Consider the following 18,022-nt stretch of genomic DNA (forward strand, 5'->3'; position numbering starts at 1 on the left):
CAGCTGTAATTCATGCTGATCTTAGAAGGAAGCTTAGAACTTACTTGTTTTTCTGTCAGAGCTCTGAAATCTGCATGTGATGGCACACAGTGCCTGTTTCTGAGGCTTAATAGCACTCCTTTGCAGAGCTATGATTTCAATGTCCTATCCAAACCTGCTATTAAATTTTTACTATTGCTGTAGGAGGATTGAAAAGTGAAGTCTCTAAACAGAGTTTGGGTCCCAAAAGCTCTAATCTCAAGAACTCATTAATAAATGACCATCACCAATTCTAACACAACATAACCAAGGAGGAAATATTTTGGTTCAGACCCAAAAATAAATTTTAGAGATGCCACTCCATTATGATAAGGGGGGTGTGGCAGACAAGGTTTATTTTGGTGGCCAGAAAGCAGAACAAAGGGCTCAGAACAATAAGCCATGGCTAAAATACAACCCCAAGTTCAAGTCCCCAGTTAGTCTTCATCCTACAAAGCCGTATTTCCCACCCACCACCACTTTCATAGCTTAATCCACTGAGGATTGATCCAATCATTCATTAGCTCAATGTCCTCGTGATCTCCTCATCTTAAAGTGCACCGGAGGCAGGTCCGAGATCCTAATCTCCTGGGAGTTCCTTAATTCAGTCTAATTGATAATTAAGATTAATTGTCACCATCACACCATGATCATGGAACTAATTTCAGGGTAAATTCTTATGTGTTTTGGCCCTTCCCCTTCTCTTGCTCACTGTCTCTGTTTCTGTCTTGCTTGAACTCACTGGCCCTTCTGCCTTGAAACTCTCCCCAGATTAAAAAAAAAAAAAAAAAAACATGGCACCATATAAACTTATTTTGTTTATAAATTACTAAGAGACTAGCCTCTAGTGTCTGTTGTAGGAGTAGAAACCAGACTAAAACACACATAGAAGACAACCCTTGCTTATAGCCTGACTGGGCTGCTAGAAGAACTGGTTGTCCTTTCGTTGTGAGCATCAAACTGGTGAGTGGCTTACTTTCCCCACAATGCTACAAGTTTTGAGAATGTCACCTCCCTGCATATCTTAATGAAGGCTTAACTGAAATTCTTTGTCCTTTCACTGTCTTTGGGCAAATTTCAGCTGACTATGATTTGACTGAAGTTCTTCAAAGCCAGAGGACTCAAAGCCCTCCACCTCTCCAGCTGCCTTGGCTGCTAGCTTTTCCCTGTGACTGCTGAACTTTCATTAGCTTCCATGCTTCCAGTATTCACCAAGGTTGAGTCTTAGATGTTTCTGGAGTGACATGTAGGACTTTAAATGGGTTTGTTGTGTGTGTGTGCCTCTCTCTCTCTCTCTCTCTCTCTCTCTCTCTCTCTCTCTCTCTCTCTCTCTCTGTGTGTGTGTGTGTGTGTGTGTGTGTGTGTGTGTGTGTGTGTATTTGAGTGCCAAATCCAAGTTTGTCATCTGGCCTCTGCTGAAGTACAGGGGCCCTCTTCCTTCCACTAGGCGACTCTCCCTTTGTTTCCTTGCAAGTGCACAGAACCAGAAACATTGACTTAGGAAACCTTTTCTGAGCCTCTCCTTCTGCCTAGGGTGAGGTGGAGTGTTTGAACCTCAAGGAGGAGACAGGCAGCATCCCATAGGGAGGCACCAGATACAGAACTGCAAGTTGGTTCCCCATCAGAAGAATTTGAGAAACCAACCTTCTTCAGCCCACCAGTGGATATAGTTAACACTTCTTCATTTTATCATAAAAGGTCCATCAAGCATGTAATTATACACCCCACCTCTGATAACATCACCAGAGACTGTTAATTGGTGTACAAATCCAGCTGATCCAGGTCAGTGCAATCAGCATACTCATCTGACCTGTCTGTCTGGGAGAGGCCCTGGGCTGCCCACTTTCCAGGTATGTAGGGTCATAGATTGGCTGTCCTCCAGGCCCAAGATAAGCCTTCCCACCATGTCCTTGGTACTTGACTTCACAGCTTTTCACAAACTCTCAATGTTTAGTGTCACTTTTCTCTGGTTCCTTCTAAAATTTCTTTCATTGGTGTGAAATGTGAGGGTAACTGTCTTCATGTCTAAGAAAAGTAGATGGGCTGGTTATACTGGTCAGTAGATGATACCTCCATCCAGCATGATGACTTGAGTTAAGTCCCTAAGACACACACGGTAGAAGAAAAACAATTCCTAAAAGTTGTTTTCTAACACACACACACACACACACACACACACACACACACACACACACTGAAGAAATAAATAAAATATAAAAAATTAAAATTGGAAAAGGAACCAAAGATTTTGTTATGGTTGAGGTATGAAACCACTTACAAATTCATGTGTTGAGGCTAAAGAGACAGCCCAGTGGTAAGAGCACTTGGTGCACTGGCAGAGGACCTGAGTTTGGTCCCAGTACCCATATGGTGGCTCACAACTACCTGTAATTCTGGTTCCTGAGAATCCAAAGCCTTCTTCTGGCCTCCAAGGACACTGAATACATCCAGTGTACAGACACATGCAAGCAAAACACCCATGAATATAAAAATATAAAAAATATAAAAATAAATAAATCTTTTTTAAAGAATTCGAATATTGAAGGCTGGATGCCAGACTGGTGTGTCAAAATAATTCTGCCTCCCTTAAGCTGCTTTCTTGGATTTGTCGATGATGAGAAGTAACTAGCATAGGCTTGTACATGTGCAGAGCGACACAGAGTCACACAACTGCGGAAAGTCAGGTCTCGATGGCTAACTCATCTGAAGCTCAGTGATCTTTCCTCTGCCCCCAAGCTGCCTGCCTTAGAGGATGTGACCCTGAGTCCCCCAGTTCTGATAGCACCCCCCCCCCCCCCCGCCCTATCTGCTTTCCAAGCATGGATCACTTGGTTCCTTCTTTCTTTAACTCATGCTGTGATAATCTCCACTGAGATCCCTGTCTTCTTGACAGGGATCTCTCTTAATCCTAGAGACATAAGCACTAATAAAGCCCAGTCTCTGTTTTTGAACACCCAATTTAAGAGCCCAGTACAGTTGCCCCCCTAGTTCAAGATGATGGACCCATAGTCTGGGAATGTCAGGAAAGGCTTCAGCAGGGATTTGACATCTAGCTGTGCTGTGTCTTAGAAGATCTTCAGGTTAGCAAAAAGAAAAGACATGAAGAAGAGTTGGCACAAGCTCAAGATAGAAAACACCTTTTTATTTTATTTTTTAGAAAGAAAGGATCTCTCTACATAATGCTACTGGCCTGGAACTCACTATGTTTGAGACCAGGCTGGCCTCAAACTTTAGAAAAGAACTGTTTGACTTTAACAACAAGAAATTGTAGATGTAAGATGATTACCATACAAGGAGTAGGGATGTCATAGGTTATTTTATTTGGGAGAAATCACTTTCAACAGAAACCAATAACCAGGGTCAGCACTCAGAGCATCAAATATCCACTGGTCTCTGAGAGACCCTCGCTTCGTTCTCCCCAGGCCTATATCCCACATGCCCTGTACACACCTGTGGCCACGCACAAAAGAGAATCGTCAGCGCCACAGGTACCTACCTAGTAAGATCTCTCCCTACAAGAATTCCTTGTCTTTGAGTAGCTAAGTCCAACAAGCTATAGTGACTTAAAACTCCCATCTTTGCCTCTAAAGCACACTGGGGATAATGTGTTTCCTTCACCATGGGGATACTGTGGAGAGCAGTAGATGCTGGCTTCACTTTTGAAGGAAGCAAGTATTCCCTGCTAGATAACCTGGTCATTAACAGTCTTTCTTCTCTCCCATAGTGCTTTTGGTGGCAAGGAAAACTCACCTGGTAGCTTGAAAAGGCAGCCTCTAGGAAGAGTGGCTGTGACTATTAAGAATCTTCATGCCACATGTGGTGATTCTTTGTTCCAGCATTGGGAGGGTAAAGATGGGTGGTCCAGGCTAGCCAGGGCTATACAGAGAGACCCCTATCTCCAAAAACAGAAATCTTCTCTATCTGTAGAGACACATTCTAAATCATTTTAAGAATATTATTTTAAGAAGTGAATGTTCCCGTGTAAAAAACTTTGTGTCAATATTTAGAAACCCCACTTCCAGTGTGAAATAAGGAGGCACGTCCTCCATTTCTAATTTCAGGAGTTGGGCTTCCTTCTTCATACCGAATTGGTATTGCCCAAGTATAGAACAAGGAACATGGCAGGCAACTCAGTGACCTGTGAGGAACTCATCTTACTTGAGAAAGTGGGGTGTGATCAATAAATCCCACATTATTTATCTCTCCCCAGAAATTACCACAGTGGTTACTAACATGAAGATTAAGAGCTTAAGTTAGCAGATAAAATATATCACTATAACCAATCTACAGTTTACATATCAAGGTTGAAGACTTACAAATCCCTGACTCATTAGAAAAGCTTGTCTGTTGTTCAAATTCAGGAAGCTCTGATGTAATCACTATTGCCAAGTGCCCAACCCCTTCAGACTCCTAGATATATCTTACTGTATCATCTTCCGGTTTGATTTTTGTTTGGATTTTTTAATATTTTATTATTGTATTTATTTATTGTGTGTGTGTGTGTGTGTGTGTCAGAGAGAGAGAGAGAGAGAGAGAGAGAGAGAATATGTGTGCCAGGGGACACACACATCACAGTCAGAGGAAAACTTGTAAGAGTCACTTCTCTTCTACCACATGGATCCTGGGGATCACACTCAAGTCACCAGGCTTGACAGCAAATGCCTTTAGCCACTAAGCCATCTCACTCACCCTTGTTTTGGCTTTCTTGAAACAGGGTCTCATTATGCAGAATAGGTGGCTTAAAACTCACTATGTGCTCCAACCTGGCCTTGCCTTGGAATCCTCCTGCCTCCACCTAGTGAGTGCAGGTGTTACAGGAATGAACTACCATGCCTGGATTACTGCACCATTTGAAGGGCAATTTGCTAGGTGGACACATTCCTACCTAGATGCTTCCAGGTGCATCCATACCTTTGTTGACTATTTTGGTCTGCAACTCCATGGCAACAAGACTTTAAAAGAATATGTTTGCTACTGGGCTGTGGTGGTGCTCACCTTCAATCCCCAAACTCAGGAGGCAGAGAGAGGCAGGTAGATTTCTGTGAGTTTGAGGCCAGCCTGTCTACAGAGCTAGTTCCAGGACAGTTAGGGTTGTTTACACCGAGAAACCCTGTCGAAAGAAAGGAAGGAAGGAAGGAAGGAAGGAAGGAAGGAAGGAAGGAAGAGAAGGAAAAAGAGAAAAAAGAAGAGTTTGCTGAATTGATCCTTTCCATAGTGTCCACCAAAGCAGCCCTAACCCTTCTCCCCACAGGTCTCAAAAGACATCTTGGAGACTTCTGTCCTGAGGAAAGAACTCATCTTTAGTCAAGGTCTAAAAGTACATGTGATACTCTGCAGATTCATATTCAGAGAAGATGAGATCATTGGTGGGGCTAAAGTGATGCTTTTTATCTGTTGTATTAAATAACCTAAAAATGTTTCAAGTAAGTATTTGGCTAGAAAGGAACAGATCAGATGATCTGGTAACAGGAAGAAAGGCAGAGGAAAGGGCATACACTTTCTATTGTTTCTGAATTCTCTTCCACCATATCAGAGTAGAAATCCAACTTGTTAACAATGTCTAGACTATACATTGCTGCAATCTCACTGATATTACCTAATTATGATCCTTTTTACAAAAGCATCATTTAGCATCTGTCTCTGGGCCCCAACATGTTACCACCTTTTTAGGAAAAAAGACTGGGAAAGAGATTCCTCACAGTTCTGACAACTTGTCAGACCACCTTGCAGGAGTTACTGGAGCTAAGACAACGACATGCTATGCATGTGCCACACCTTAACCAGGACTGCTTAATTATACAAACCTCTTGTCTTCTTTTTAATGTTAGCCTCATGTCAGGAGCTCAAACCCAAGATGGGCTCTTTGTTTCTCTTTCCAGTGTGGCCCTGTTCATTACTACTGGTTTCATTAACTGGTCTATTGAGGATAGGTGGCTGATCCTAGGTTGTTAAAACTGCCAGGACCCAAGCTCTGACCCTAACAACTCTGGTAACAAACTATCAGGTGAAAAATGAGGACGTCAGTTCCAGCCAAGGAAGCAGGTGATAGGGGAGGTCCTTCTGTGCATGTTTATCTTCTTAATCTTCTTATTGGTTGTTGAATAAAGTACTGTTTGGCCAATGAGGCAGCAAGTTAGGCAGGACTAGGAGTCGAGGAGGATTCTGGGAAATGTAGTAAAGAAGTCTTGGGATCCAGGCAGGCAGTGACATAGCAGGCAGACTCATATATAAGCAAGGACAAGAAGGAAGTCGTTCCTTTTTCTCTTGCTCTTCCTCCTGGTCTCTGCTCTGGAGTTGCCATGTGATCTGCCAGCAAGAGAGGACACTAGCAGAAAGCATCCTGGATAAGTCTTATAAAATATATAGATTTATGATAATTAAGACTGAGCTAGAAGATGAGAAATCCTAGTCATTGGGCAAGCAGCATTTGTACCTAATATAAGTCTCTGTGTGTTACTTGGGACATTAACATGGCAGTGAGAAGAACTCAGGCAGCTGGCAGAAGGCACCCACATGGCAGCAGGGCTCAGGCAGCTTTGGAGTAAAGACTTACTGTTACAAGCAGGTACACTAAATGCACATCCTCATCCCTCTCTTCATTTCTCAATTTGCCTATCTCATCCACTGCTGCAGCCTCCCTTTCCCCTTGCCGCCATCTCCAACTGATCCCTCAGATCTTCCCCTTCTAATCTCTCTCTTCTCATTCATTGCTTTATCCCAGTATCCAATCCAGAAATGATCCCTGGGAACCCACAGGCCATTCCTGCCAGGAAAGCAGACAGGCTGACTGCAGAGCTTCCCCTCCCCCCCAATCCCTCCAAGTCCAATCCCCCAGTCTCTTCCTTAGCTCTTTAGTAGACTTTCTGCTGTGCACTCTTGAAATTCCCTGCCCCCATTCACAGAGGACTAACTAAGCAGATTCTGATGGAACACCCAGATTTCCTTCCTCTTGCAAAGGCCCTCAACTACTGTCAGGCTAGCCTATTCCTAAGTCTCAAGTCCCAATACCCAGAAACACATTTTACATGAACTTCTGGTAGCCACACCTACCAAAACTCCTATAGGCAACACACTGCCATCACACTCTCTAAAGTCCAGAGAGGAAACAGAAACTAAGGAATAAAACACCCACCTAACAAAGACAAAACCAGATATCAGCACCTAGAATTACAATCTTCCCAATCCCAGATGGCTAGACATCAGCATAAAAACACTACCAATTTAGCAAGGACAATTAGCTAGAGCCCAGCAACACTACCATGGCAAGCCCTGAATATTCCAACAAATAGAAGACCTTAAAATAGCCTTTATGAATATGATAAAGGTCAAGAAAATTCCTTAAAGAAAATTATGGAAACAAAAACAATGAAAGTGAATGAATAAAACAGTTCAAGGTCTACAAGTGGAAATAGAATAAATAAAGAATCCAAGGTGAGGGAAAACTGGAAATTTTTTAAAAATTAGGAATTCAAACAAGAAACACAGAAACAAGCTTTACCAACAGAATACAAGAGACAGAAGAGAGAGTCTCAGGCATTAAAGACACAATAGTAAAAACAGATACATTGGTCAAAGAAAATGTAAGTCTAAATATCCCCTGGCACAAAACATCCAGGAAATCTGGGACACCAAAAAGACAAAATCTAAGAATAATAGGAATGTAGGAAGGAAAGCCAGTGCATGCCTTTAATCCCAGCACTCGGGATGCAGACAGAAGCAGGTGGATCTCTGTGAGTTTGAGGCCACCTGGGTCTACAGAGTGAGTTCCAAACCCTGTCTTGAAAAGCAAAAAAAAAAAAAAAAAAAAAAAAAAAAAAATCAGGAAAAAAATAAAAATAAATAACTGTGGAAAGGAATATAGGAAGGTTAAGAAACCCAGCTCAGAGGCCCAGAAATATTTTCAACATGATCATAGAAGAAAATTTCCCTAACCTAAAGAAGGATATTCCTATCAAGATACACAAAGTATACAGACACCAAATAGATTAGACCAGAAAAGCAAGTCCTCACACTACATAATAATCAAAACACTAAACACACAGAAAGAATATTAAAAGCTTCACAGAAAAAGACCAAGTAATATATAAAGCAGACCTATTGGAATTACATCCGACTTTTCGATAGAAACTGTAAAAGAAAGAAGGGCCTAGACAAATCCTTCAGACTCTAAGAGACCACAGAGACCATCCCAGACTATTGTAATCAGAAAAACTTCCAATATCCATAGATGGAGAAAATAAGACATTGATGAAAAAGCTAAATGTAAGCAATATCTATCTACAAATCCAGCCCCTACAGAATGTGTTAGAAGACAGTTAACTACAACCATGAACTCACAAGGAATAAATAATCTCACAGCAGCAAAGTCAAAAGAAGGGAAGAAACATACAAACAAAACAACAAAATAATGGGAATCAACAATCACTGGTCATTGATATATCTCAACATCAATTGACTCAATTCCCAAGTAAGAAGACAAAGACTGACAGAATGGATTCAATTTCAGGCTCCATTCCTCTGCTCCATCCAAGAAACATACCTTGAAGGACCCAGACCCTCACCCAGCCCCCTGCTTTGGCAGCAATAACAGGCTGAAGAAAAGACCCAGCGAGATACAGGCCACTGACTCAGCAACATGTGCTAAGCCCTTGACCTTGTCCGACCTTGTCCTAGTCACTATGAAGCCAGATACCCTCTATGTGGCAAGGAACCAATCAGAAGTTAGCTAGCAGGCTCTGGATGTGCTTTACTGATAACAGTGGAATGCAGAGTATAGCAACTACCCTGGGAGGGCCTCTAGGCATATCAACCTTCCTGCAGCTGCAGATGACCAATCAACACAAGACAGGTTGCCCAAGCCCAGAGTTGCACCAATCCTGAGACTATGCAACTAGTGGACCCCCAGACACTCCCCTTGTTCTACCCCAATATATTCCCTGCCCCACTGCTGCTCAAGGTCCTTCTTGCTCCACCTGCTGTGTCAGACAGAGGACACAAGTTAATAGAGTTAACTCATTAATTAAAAAGACTCTTTCCTTTTGCATTGGATCTGATCTTGTGGTGGTTTGGGGGAGTTCAGAGTCTGGGCACAATCTTACTATCAAAGACAGACATCACCTCAGGGTAAAGGGCTGGAAAAAGATATTTCGAGGTAATGGACCTAAGAAACAAGCTGCTGTAGATGTTTTAATATCTGACAAATTCGACTTTAAACAAAAACTAATCAGAAGAGATAGAGAAGGATACTATATACTGATAAAAAAAAACTCTATCAAGAGGACATTTTAGTTCTTACCATGTATTCCTCAAACACAAGCATATCTAAGTTCACAAAGAAACACTACTACAGCTTAAATCACATATTGACCCTCACAGACTGATAATGGGAGACACCAATACCCCACTCTTGCCAATAGACAGGTTGTCCACACAAAAACTAAACATAAAAATGCTAAAGCTAACCAATATTATAAACCAAATGAACTTAACAAAAACTTCAGAATATTTCACCTAAACACAAAAGAATATACTTTCATTCAGCACCTCAAAGAACTTTCTCCAAAATTGGCCACCCATTCAGACACAAAGTAAGTCTCAACAGATACAAGAAAATTAAAATAACACCCTGCATCCTATCTGACAACCACAGATTAAAACTGAATATAAAAGCAACAGAAAGTTTACAAACTTATAGAAACTGAACAACTCCCGACTACTGAATGAAAAATGTCTCAAAATAGAAATAATAAATTAGAAACTTTCTAGAATTGAATGAAAATGACCACACAACACACTCAAACTTATTAGATACTATGAAGGTTGTTCTAAGAGCCAATTTCATAGCATTAAATTAAGTCCCTACATAAAAAATGTGGAGAAATCTCATACTGGTAACTCAACAGAACACCTGAAACCTCTAGGACAAAAAGAATAAATCATACCCAAAAGGAATAGACAGCAAGAAATACTCAGACTCAGGGCTCAAATAAATAAAATAGAAACAAAGAGACAATAAAAAGAATCAATGAAACAAAGACTTGGTTCTTTGAGAAAATCAGTAAGATTGACAAACCCTTATACGAATTAAAAGTCAGAGAGAGAATATTCATATTAACAAAATCAGAAACAAAGAAATGGGGAACATAACAGAGAGGAAGGAAATCCAGAGATTCATAAAAACATACTTTAAAACTTATACTTCACCAAAGTGAAAAATTTAAAAGAAATGTATAATTTTCTTGGTAGATACCATTTACCAAAGTTAAGTCAAGATCAGATAAGCAGTTAAAACAGACCTATAACTTATAGTGAAATAGAAGTAGTCATTAAAATCTCCCAATTAACTTTGCAGAGCCCCCGTTGAGGGCTCTACCCTGCCTGGGGAGTGGTGGGTGGATGGGGTGGGGGGTAGGTTGGGGGTGGAGGAGGAGGGATGGGGGTGAGGGGAGGGAAAGGGAGAAGGGACTTACATGTGAAACAAGCTTGTTCCCTAACTTGAATTAATAAAAAAAATCTCCCAATTAAAATAAATACATAAATTTTAAAAAGCCCTGGGCCAGATGGTTTTAGCACAAAAACCCACCAGACTTTCAAAGAAGAGCATTAACCAATGCTCCTCATATTATTCCATAAAACAGAAGGGGCATTGCCGAATTCATTTTATGAGACCACAGTAATCCTGATATCTAAACCACAAAAAAGATGTTTTAGATGTGATAAAGAAAGTTTACAGCAAGCCAATAGCTAACATCAAGTTAAATGCAGAGAAACTCAAAGCCATTCCACTAAAACAAGAAACATGACAAAGCTGTCCACTTTCCCCGTACCTGTTAAGTATAGTACTTGATGTCTTAAGAGAGCAATAAGGCAACTGAAGGAGATTAAAGGGACACAAATTGGAAGGCAGAAGTCAAAGCAACTTTATTTGCAGATGATATGATAGTATAAATAAGTGGCTCTAAAAATTCCACCAGGGAACTCCTATACCAGATAAACACATTCAGCAAAGTAGAGTCAGGCAGAAAGTCCAGAGTTATGGAGAGAAAGGAGGTGGAGTCGGGGAGACATCGTGCAGTCTTCGGGGAAGCGAGATGTGAGGTAACAAACCACAAACCTTGTGGTAAAATATAGAATAGTAGAAATAGGTTAATTTAAGTGTGGAAGCTGGTCAGTAACACGCTGGAGCCATTGGCCAAACAATTATAATCAATATTAAGCCTTGGAGTGGTTATTTGAGAACTGGTGGGTGGGACGAGAAACCTCCACCTGTAGGGATGCCATTATCTGAGGGTACTATGGTATAAGGAGGCTGTGTTGGAGAGATACTGTGATTTTAGGATTCTGTGATGTAGGCATGTTGTGGTGTAGGGATTTTATGATATAGGGATGCTGTGGTAGAGGGATTCTGTGGTATAGGGATACTGTAATATAGGGATGTTATGGTACTGGGGTGCTATACTATAAGGATGCTGTAGTATAAGAAGACACAAGACTTGATTCAGAAACTTGGGCATGCATTCTAGTTTTGCTATTTGATCTGGGAGAAAGTATAGGATCTCTCTGAAAATCATTTTTTTTTTTAATTCAAGTGGTGGAAGGTTGCAGTTTCTATTAAGGCTCCACTGTGAAGTCTGTGACTCTATGGAAGTGAGGACTTGCAAATTCCTCTTAGAATTGTCTGTAGTCCAATTCGTTGTATCTTCACTTGCTCTTGCTTTTAAACTCACTTTTCAGACTGATATTGTCCTTACAACAGAATTCCTTTCTGAAAAGCTTCCGATTCTGTGCTTTTAAGAGATGAAATAAACACTGGGCTAAAGCTATGACTATCTCAAGTGTGAGGAAGCAAAATATCCTGTTCTAAACATATTTCCTTGGCATATGAAACTGCAGATGGAAATAGCTCTGAAAATATGTCCTTTTATGAAAGCAATTTATATCTATCTATACTAGTAAAGTAAGTGGAGGAGGAAGGCAGAGATGTTTCCTCTGAGATGCATGCACCTGTATATCTTAGAAAGATCTTTTCACAGGAACAATAGGTGTGGGGAGGGTCCTAATGCCTGCTCAGTAGAGATCACCACAGGTCTTTTGAGAGTTGCTATGTGGGTAACCATGCTTTATAAGACAACCTTTGGAGCCTTGTGTTACTGGAGTTTTTAGGATAGAGGCCTAGCAAGCCCAACAGGCTAGATGTGGATAGTAACCCTCAACTTTCTAATAACAAAAAGCAGAGAAAGTGATTCAGTATAACCACACTGGGAAAAGGAACAAGGAAGGAGAGCCAGTGACCACCCAAGTCCTTCTTCAGGGCCCTGATATGAGGTTTAGGTTTAAATTGAGGACACAAGGTATGTGTAACCAATCAGTCCTGGTCAAAGTGCAGTCCTATCATTGACCTGTCACTGTCGCCTAGCTCCCTGCCCATCCTGCAAGTTATAACAACTGTGTGATTCTCTTCAAGAGACAAGCTTCCACTCTGGCTTTTCCTTCCCCAGCAGGACACCCATGGAGAAATTCCATTTCATTGAGGTCAACTGTAACAGTAGTCTGAGAGCCAAAGAACAGATGTCTGTTTCCAGAATGTCTTCCCTCTTGCCAGGACAGTTATACACACAGGTCCTCACTCTCCTTTCTAAAATTAACAGTTTTTAACTATTAATTTTTATTGTATGTGTATGGGTGTTTTTTGCCTGCATATATGTTTGTGTACCAATGCACGCCTGGTGCCCAAAGAAGCCAAAAGTGACATCAGACCCCTTGGGCCTGGAGTTATAGATATGGGTGCTAGGAATCAAACCTGGGTCCCATGGAAGTTCAACCAATGCCCTTAACCATTGAATCATCTCTCCAGCCCTACACTTCCTCCCCTGGCCATCCCACAGCTTGTATTGTCACCTCATCACCTCAAATAGCCCCAAGACCATCTTCCTTTGAGCCACATACAAGTGACAATTGTCTGGCCCTTTGATGAAACTCAGACTTTGCTGATAGCTTCTGTGTTTCTGTAAGCTGTTGTGTGTCTGTTTATTTCACAGAATAAAGTAACCAACACTTAGAGGGAGAAGAGGAAAGTGTTAAGTACTTTTACACCAGTCCCAGCTGTATTGAAGTGGAAATTTGGGACAAGTCACCTCATTTCTCCTCATGCACCATCCCCTCCCTCCTCCAGAAGCCCACCTCCCCCCACCTTCTCTGACTGGAGTCCTGAAGCTCTCATCCCCAGATGGTACAACCCTGTGCAGGTGGCAGGTTCTCCCTAGGAACAGCAGTTGCTTTCCCATCGGCTCCCTGTTTCTCCAAGCTGTGAACTCACAGTCACTACCTTCTGGAGGCTGGAGCTCAGCCTCTGCCACAACAGATGCTATTTGGGAAGAGTTGATGCAACTGCTGTAAATATTGGTGGAGAGCTTGACTAGCACCATCGCATAGCTCAGCAGACATAACTGTTAAGGAATGAGATCTCTGGGAGTGGGAAGGACAACAGGAATAGGATTCTGCAAGCTGTTCTTTTCACTCTCCCAATCTCAGTCTCACGACAACTCTCAGCAGTCAGGAGTCTCAATCCCCTTTGTCTCTCTACAGTCTTGCCTGGGCAAAACGCTGGGGTCACACAGAAATGTGCAAAGTTTTCCATAGCCACCTTCTTTTTGTTTTGAGATAGGGTCTCCTGTGGCTCAGACTGGCCTCAAAGTATATCCTAAGGTGACCTTGAACTTGTGATTCTTCTGCCTCCACTTGCTAGCACCACAGCTATACATCACCATACCTGGTTTATGCAGTACTGGAGATCAAACCCGGGGCTTCATGCATGCCAGGCGATCACATTACCAACTCAGCTGCATCCCCAGCCTACCATAGTCACATTTCTGTTATGAGTGTCTAGGTTGAAGACATTTCAAAGACTCAAGTACAGCCACTGTTCCATCCCCATCTTCAGTGCTCAATGGGGAATTCTGGTCAGCAATACTTTAGTCTCAAATCCTTAAAGAAGCAACAAGGGGAAAATCCAACTCTGCATTGGTCAGTGTTGGTGCCTAGAGTAGTCTAGGCTCTCCCTGTGTCTCATAAAGCTCACTCCAGTCAAATAAATGTGGCTGCTGTGATTCTTTGTCCTGAGTGACATTTTAGCAGAGTACACAAAGGATGGGCTCATGCCGGAAAAAAGAGGAAAGCTGCTCATGTGGCCTGGCAGAGACAATGAGCTGGAATTGTGACCAGGGAGGAGGGAGCTTTTGAGAAAAGAGGTTTGCTATGGAAGCAATTAGGGCATTAGGAAAAGGGGAAAGAAACATCTGAGCCAAGTTACAGGAAAAATACGTTTTAAGTATTTAAAAGATTACAAAGAAGTCCATAGAGATTAAAAAATAGTTTGTTAATGTATTGCTATCATAACAAATTATTATAAACTCCATGGCTTAAGACAACACAAATTTATACTCTTACAGTTCTGGAATCTAGAAGCATAACAGTTGCTCAGGTTAAAGTCAAGGAGCCAATATTGTAAGAGCAATTTTCATGTCCTTGAATTTCAGTTTCTAGTGACTACCTAGACATCTTAGCCTGCGGCCCCTTTCTCCATCTCCAAGGTTCATCACTCCACAGTGCTAATGTCTTCTCACTGCCCTGACCTTTCACTGTCTTGTCTTTCTGAAGGCCCCAATCATCTCAGGCTCTCCAGACAGCCGAGGTACATCTCCCTGCCCCAGGATTCTTAATCACAGTCTAAGACACTGGGAAGAAAGTCAAAGTATTTTTACTATCCCCCACTCAACAATATTCCATGATGTTATAGAAATATAATGTCCAATTATAAAAACAAAATTATCACTTTTCCACCATCATTCTTTAGCACATAAATATCAAATCAGTATCTCTTTTGGGTTGGATTTTGCTGCAGGGTTTGTTTTTTGAAATTGCTGTTTGAGGGTGGTGGTGGCACATGCCTTTAATCCTAGGACTCAGGAGACATAGGCAAGTGGATCTCTGTGAGTTTGAGGCCAGCCTGGTCTACAGAGCAAGTTCCAGAACCGCCAAGGCTACACAGAGAAACCCTGTCTTGAAAAACCAAATACAACTGAATAACTTGAGTTGCATAATATAGATGAATTTTTGGTTAGGATTGTGACAGAATTCCAAAGAACTTCTGACAGGCCTAAAACATCCTTCTGTCATTTGTCCTATGTATTTATGAAAAGTTGAGAGTCTCAGAATTAACTATTATAAAAACTTGATAAACTCTGAAAAAAGTTTAAGATGCTTTAACTACCTCCTACGGAATGAACTATTCAATCAAGAGTTGATTCTTCTTGTAAAAATCTAGCCTTGGGGAAAATCCCGCCCCGCCGCCCCCCACACACAGCTTGTTAACACCATGGCAAGATGGAGAAAGGGATGGCTGTAAACAGTGCAAACTGAGGAAATGGGAATTACAGCCTAGAGGAATAGCACTGCAGTGACTGCTTGTCTAATTTAACTTGTCTCCTGAGCAGCTACCATGAGCCTCCCGCAACCAAGTGTTTGCAAGGTGGGGCTGACTGCAGCCTGTTATGCCCTCTCCATTCTAGAGACTGAACTCTGGGCATTACACATGCTAAGTTAATGGTGTCCTATATCCTCAGCCCTTTCTTTTCAATGTAACAATAAGTCTTTCTGCCAAGCCACCCGAGTCCTGCTGCCACATAGGCACTTTCCGCCAGTCTGCCCAAGTTCTGCTGGCTGCTACATTAAGGCCCCAATTAATACACAGAGATTTATATTAGTTTCAAATGCTGCTTGGCCAATGACTAGGATTTCTCATCTGCTAGCTCAGTCTTAATTATCATAAATCTATATATTTTATAAGACTTATTGGACACCAGGTGCAAGCATCCTGTCTTCCCAGGCTCACATGGTGACTCTGCGCTTTCTCCTACCTTTCCCAGAATCCTTCTTGACTCCTAGTCCACCTATCTTGTTTTCCTGTTGGCCAACAGTGCTTTATTTATCAACCAATAAGACAATCATATACACAGAAGGACCTCCCCCATCATTTCATTGTTGTTATTTGGTTTTAAGTTTTGAGACTGAGACTTACTAAGTTGCCTAAGTTGACCTTAAACTCATTCTGTAGCTCAGAAAGGTCTTGAACATTTGATCCTCCTGCCTCAACCTCCTAAATAGCTGGGATTTTGGGCAGGTACCACCAACATAGACTTTTATATTTTAAACACTTCAGCTGTCAAAAAAAAAAAAACCAAGTTACCTGGCAATGACCTGAGGGCCCAGGAAGGTAACACGGAAGGTGTCACTGTGTATGCCTACTGCAGCATATTGCTTGGTGCAGAGGGTGATGTGGTGATGTGAGCTGATTTTTCTCACATTCCTACCTTATACCTGCTCCTAATACCAACAAATGTGTCCTCATTGGAGCTAACTGAGGTAATGAAGACAAACCAGTATGCCTGACGTCTTCATTGAAAGGGGAAATTTGAACTGAGGATCTTGCATAGAGTGGGTAGATGATGTAAAGAGAAAAGCTAAGAAGGGCAAAAGCTCTCTGTTCCCCAACAGGCCTCCAAAAAACCACACCTGGTCCATTCCTTGATTTTGGATTCTCGACCCCCTCTGCCTAGACAGTCTGTAGTCCTCCATTATTGTGGCCCTAGCTGATAGGGACCTGTTTCTTGGCCTCTCTGGCTCTCTCAGACTGAAATGAGAGTTTATTTTTGTCATTGGCAAGAGTGGAAAAGGAAACCAAGGTTCTGAAGTGCATTGTGAAGAATCCTCATATCTGGACTCCTCATCCTATCTCCCATAGAGTCTTTTCCTGTCTCCAACTAATGAGGGCATGACACACTGCAGTCAGCCCCACCCTGCAAACACTTGGTTCTTGGAGGCTCAGGGCAGCAGCTCAGGAGATGTGTTAAATTAGACATGTAATCACTGCAGTGCTCTTCCTCTAGGCTGTAATCCCCATTTCCTCAGTTTGCATTGTCAACGAGAGTTTACAGCAACACCTTTCTCCATTTTGCCATCGTGTTAACAAGCTGGGGAGGCTGAATTTTCCCCAAGGCTACTGGGATGCACAGGGTGATTTAAGATGCAGAGGGATCCCTTCATGAATAGAAAATCTGGAGGCCAGTATGCGCCTCATCCCCACAGGGCCAACCTCAGAGGCTGGGGCTGGACCGGTGCCAGAGACACATGACACAGAAGCCTGATTTGTTGCTATCCAGGACGGAGTCACGTCATTAGCCACTGCCTGGTGTTCGCCGTTCAGACCACCAAGGGGCACTGTATAGCTGGAGGACAAGTTGGGCATCTCGCTCCTGGTGGGTCTCCCCCCACCCCCACCCCCCAGGAAAGGCGCGCGGGGCAGGAAGGAATCCAGGGCTGGAGACAGCGGCAAGCGATATCTGAGCACGGGCGTTTTCCCAACTGGTGGGGACCCTGGGCCTCTGGGCCAGAAGACTGGGCAGCAGGGGACCTTTTTGGAACAGATCAGGTTGTGAATAAACTGGCCTGGTTAGGGAAAGGGGCGGAGCTGAGGGTTGTTGTGGGGAGATGGGCCACACCTCTGGCAGGTGGATATTTGCCTCCTTTGCCTGCCCTGAAAGGTGCTAGTGAATTCCCAAGCCACTCACTTCTCCACTACATCAGCGGATCGGAAGTGAGTGGGAAGTCTCAGGCAAGGTAAGCCCTATCTCCCGCCCTGCTGTTAGCCACAACCACCTGGCAAGGACAGCACAATTCTCTCAGGCGGCCTGTTGTAACTAATGGCCTCACTCCTTCCCAAACACTGCATCTTTGGCTGTAGCCAGGATGGAGGCAGGTGGGTAAGAAGAGACTAGCACTCTGGGGTAGGTGTCAGGTCTTGTCCAGGGGGCCCGTTGGACCTACAGCTAACCTCTCTGTCCTCTGACCCTCACAGGCAGCCCTCTGTGTTAATACCTTCCCTCTGCTAGTCCTTTGATCAGCTGTGCTCGGTGCTGCCTAGCCCAGGATGGGTGAGATGTGAGGTCTG

The sequence above is a fragment of the Cricetulus griseus genome, chromosome 3 (assembly GCF_003668045.3).
Source record: "Cricetulus griseus strain 17A/GY chromosome 3, alternate assembly CriGri-PICRH-1.0, whole genome shotgun sequence".
NCBI classification, from domain to species: domain Eukaryota; kingdom Metazoa; phylum Chordata; class Mammalia; order Rodentia; family Cricetidae; genus Cricetulus; species Cricetulus griseus.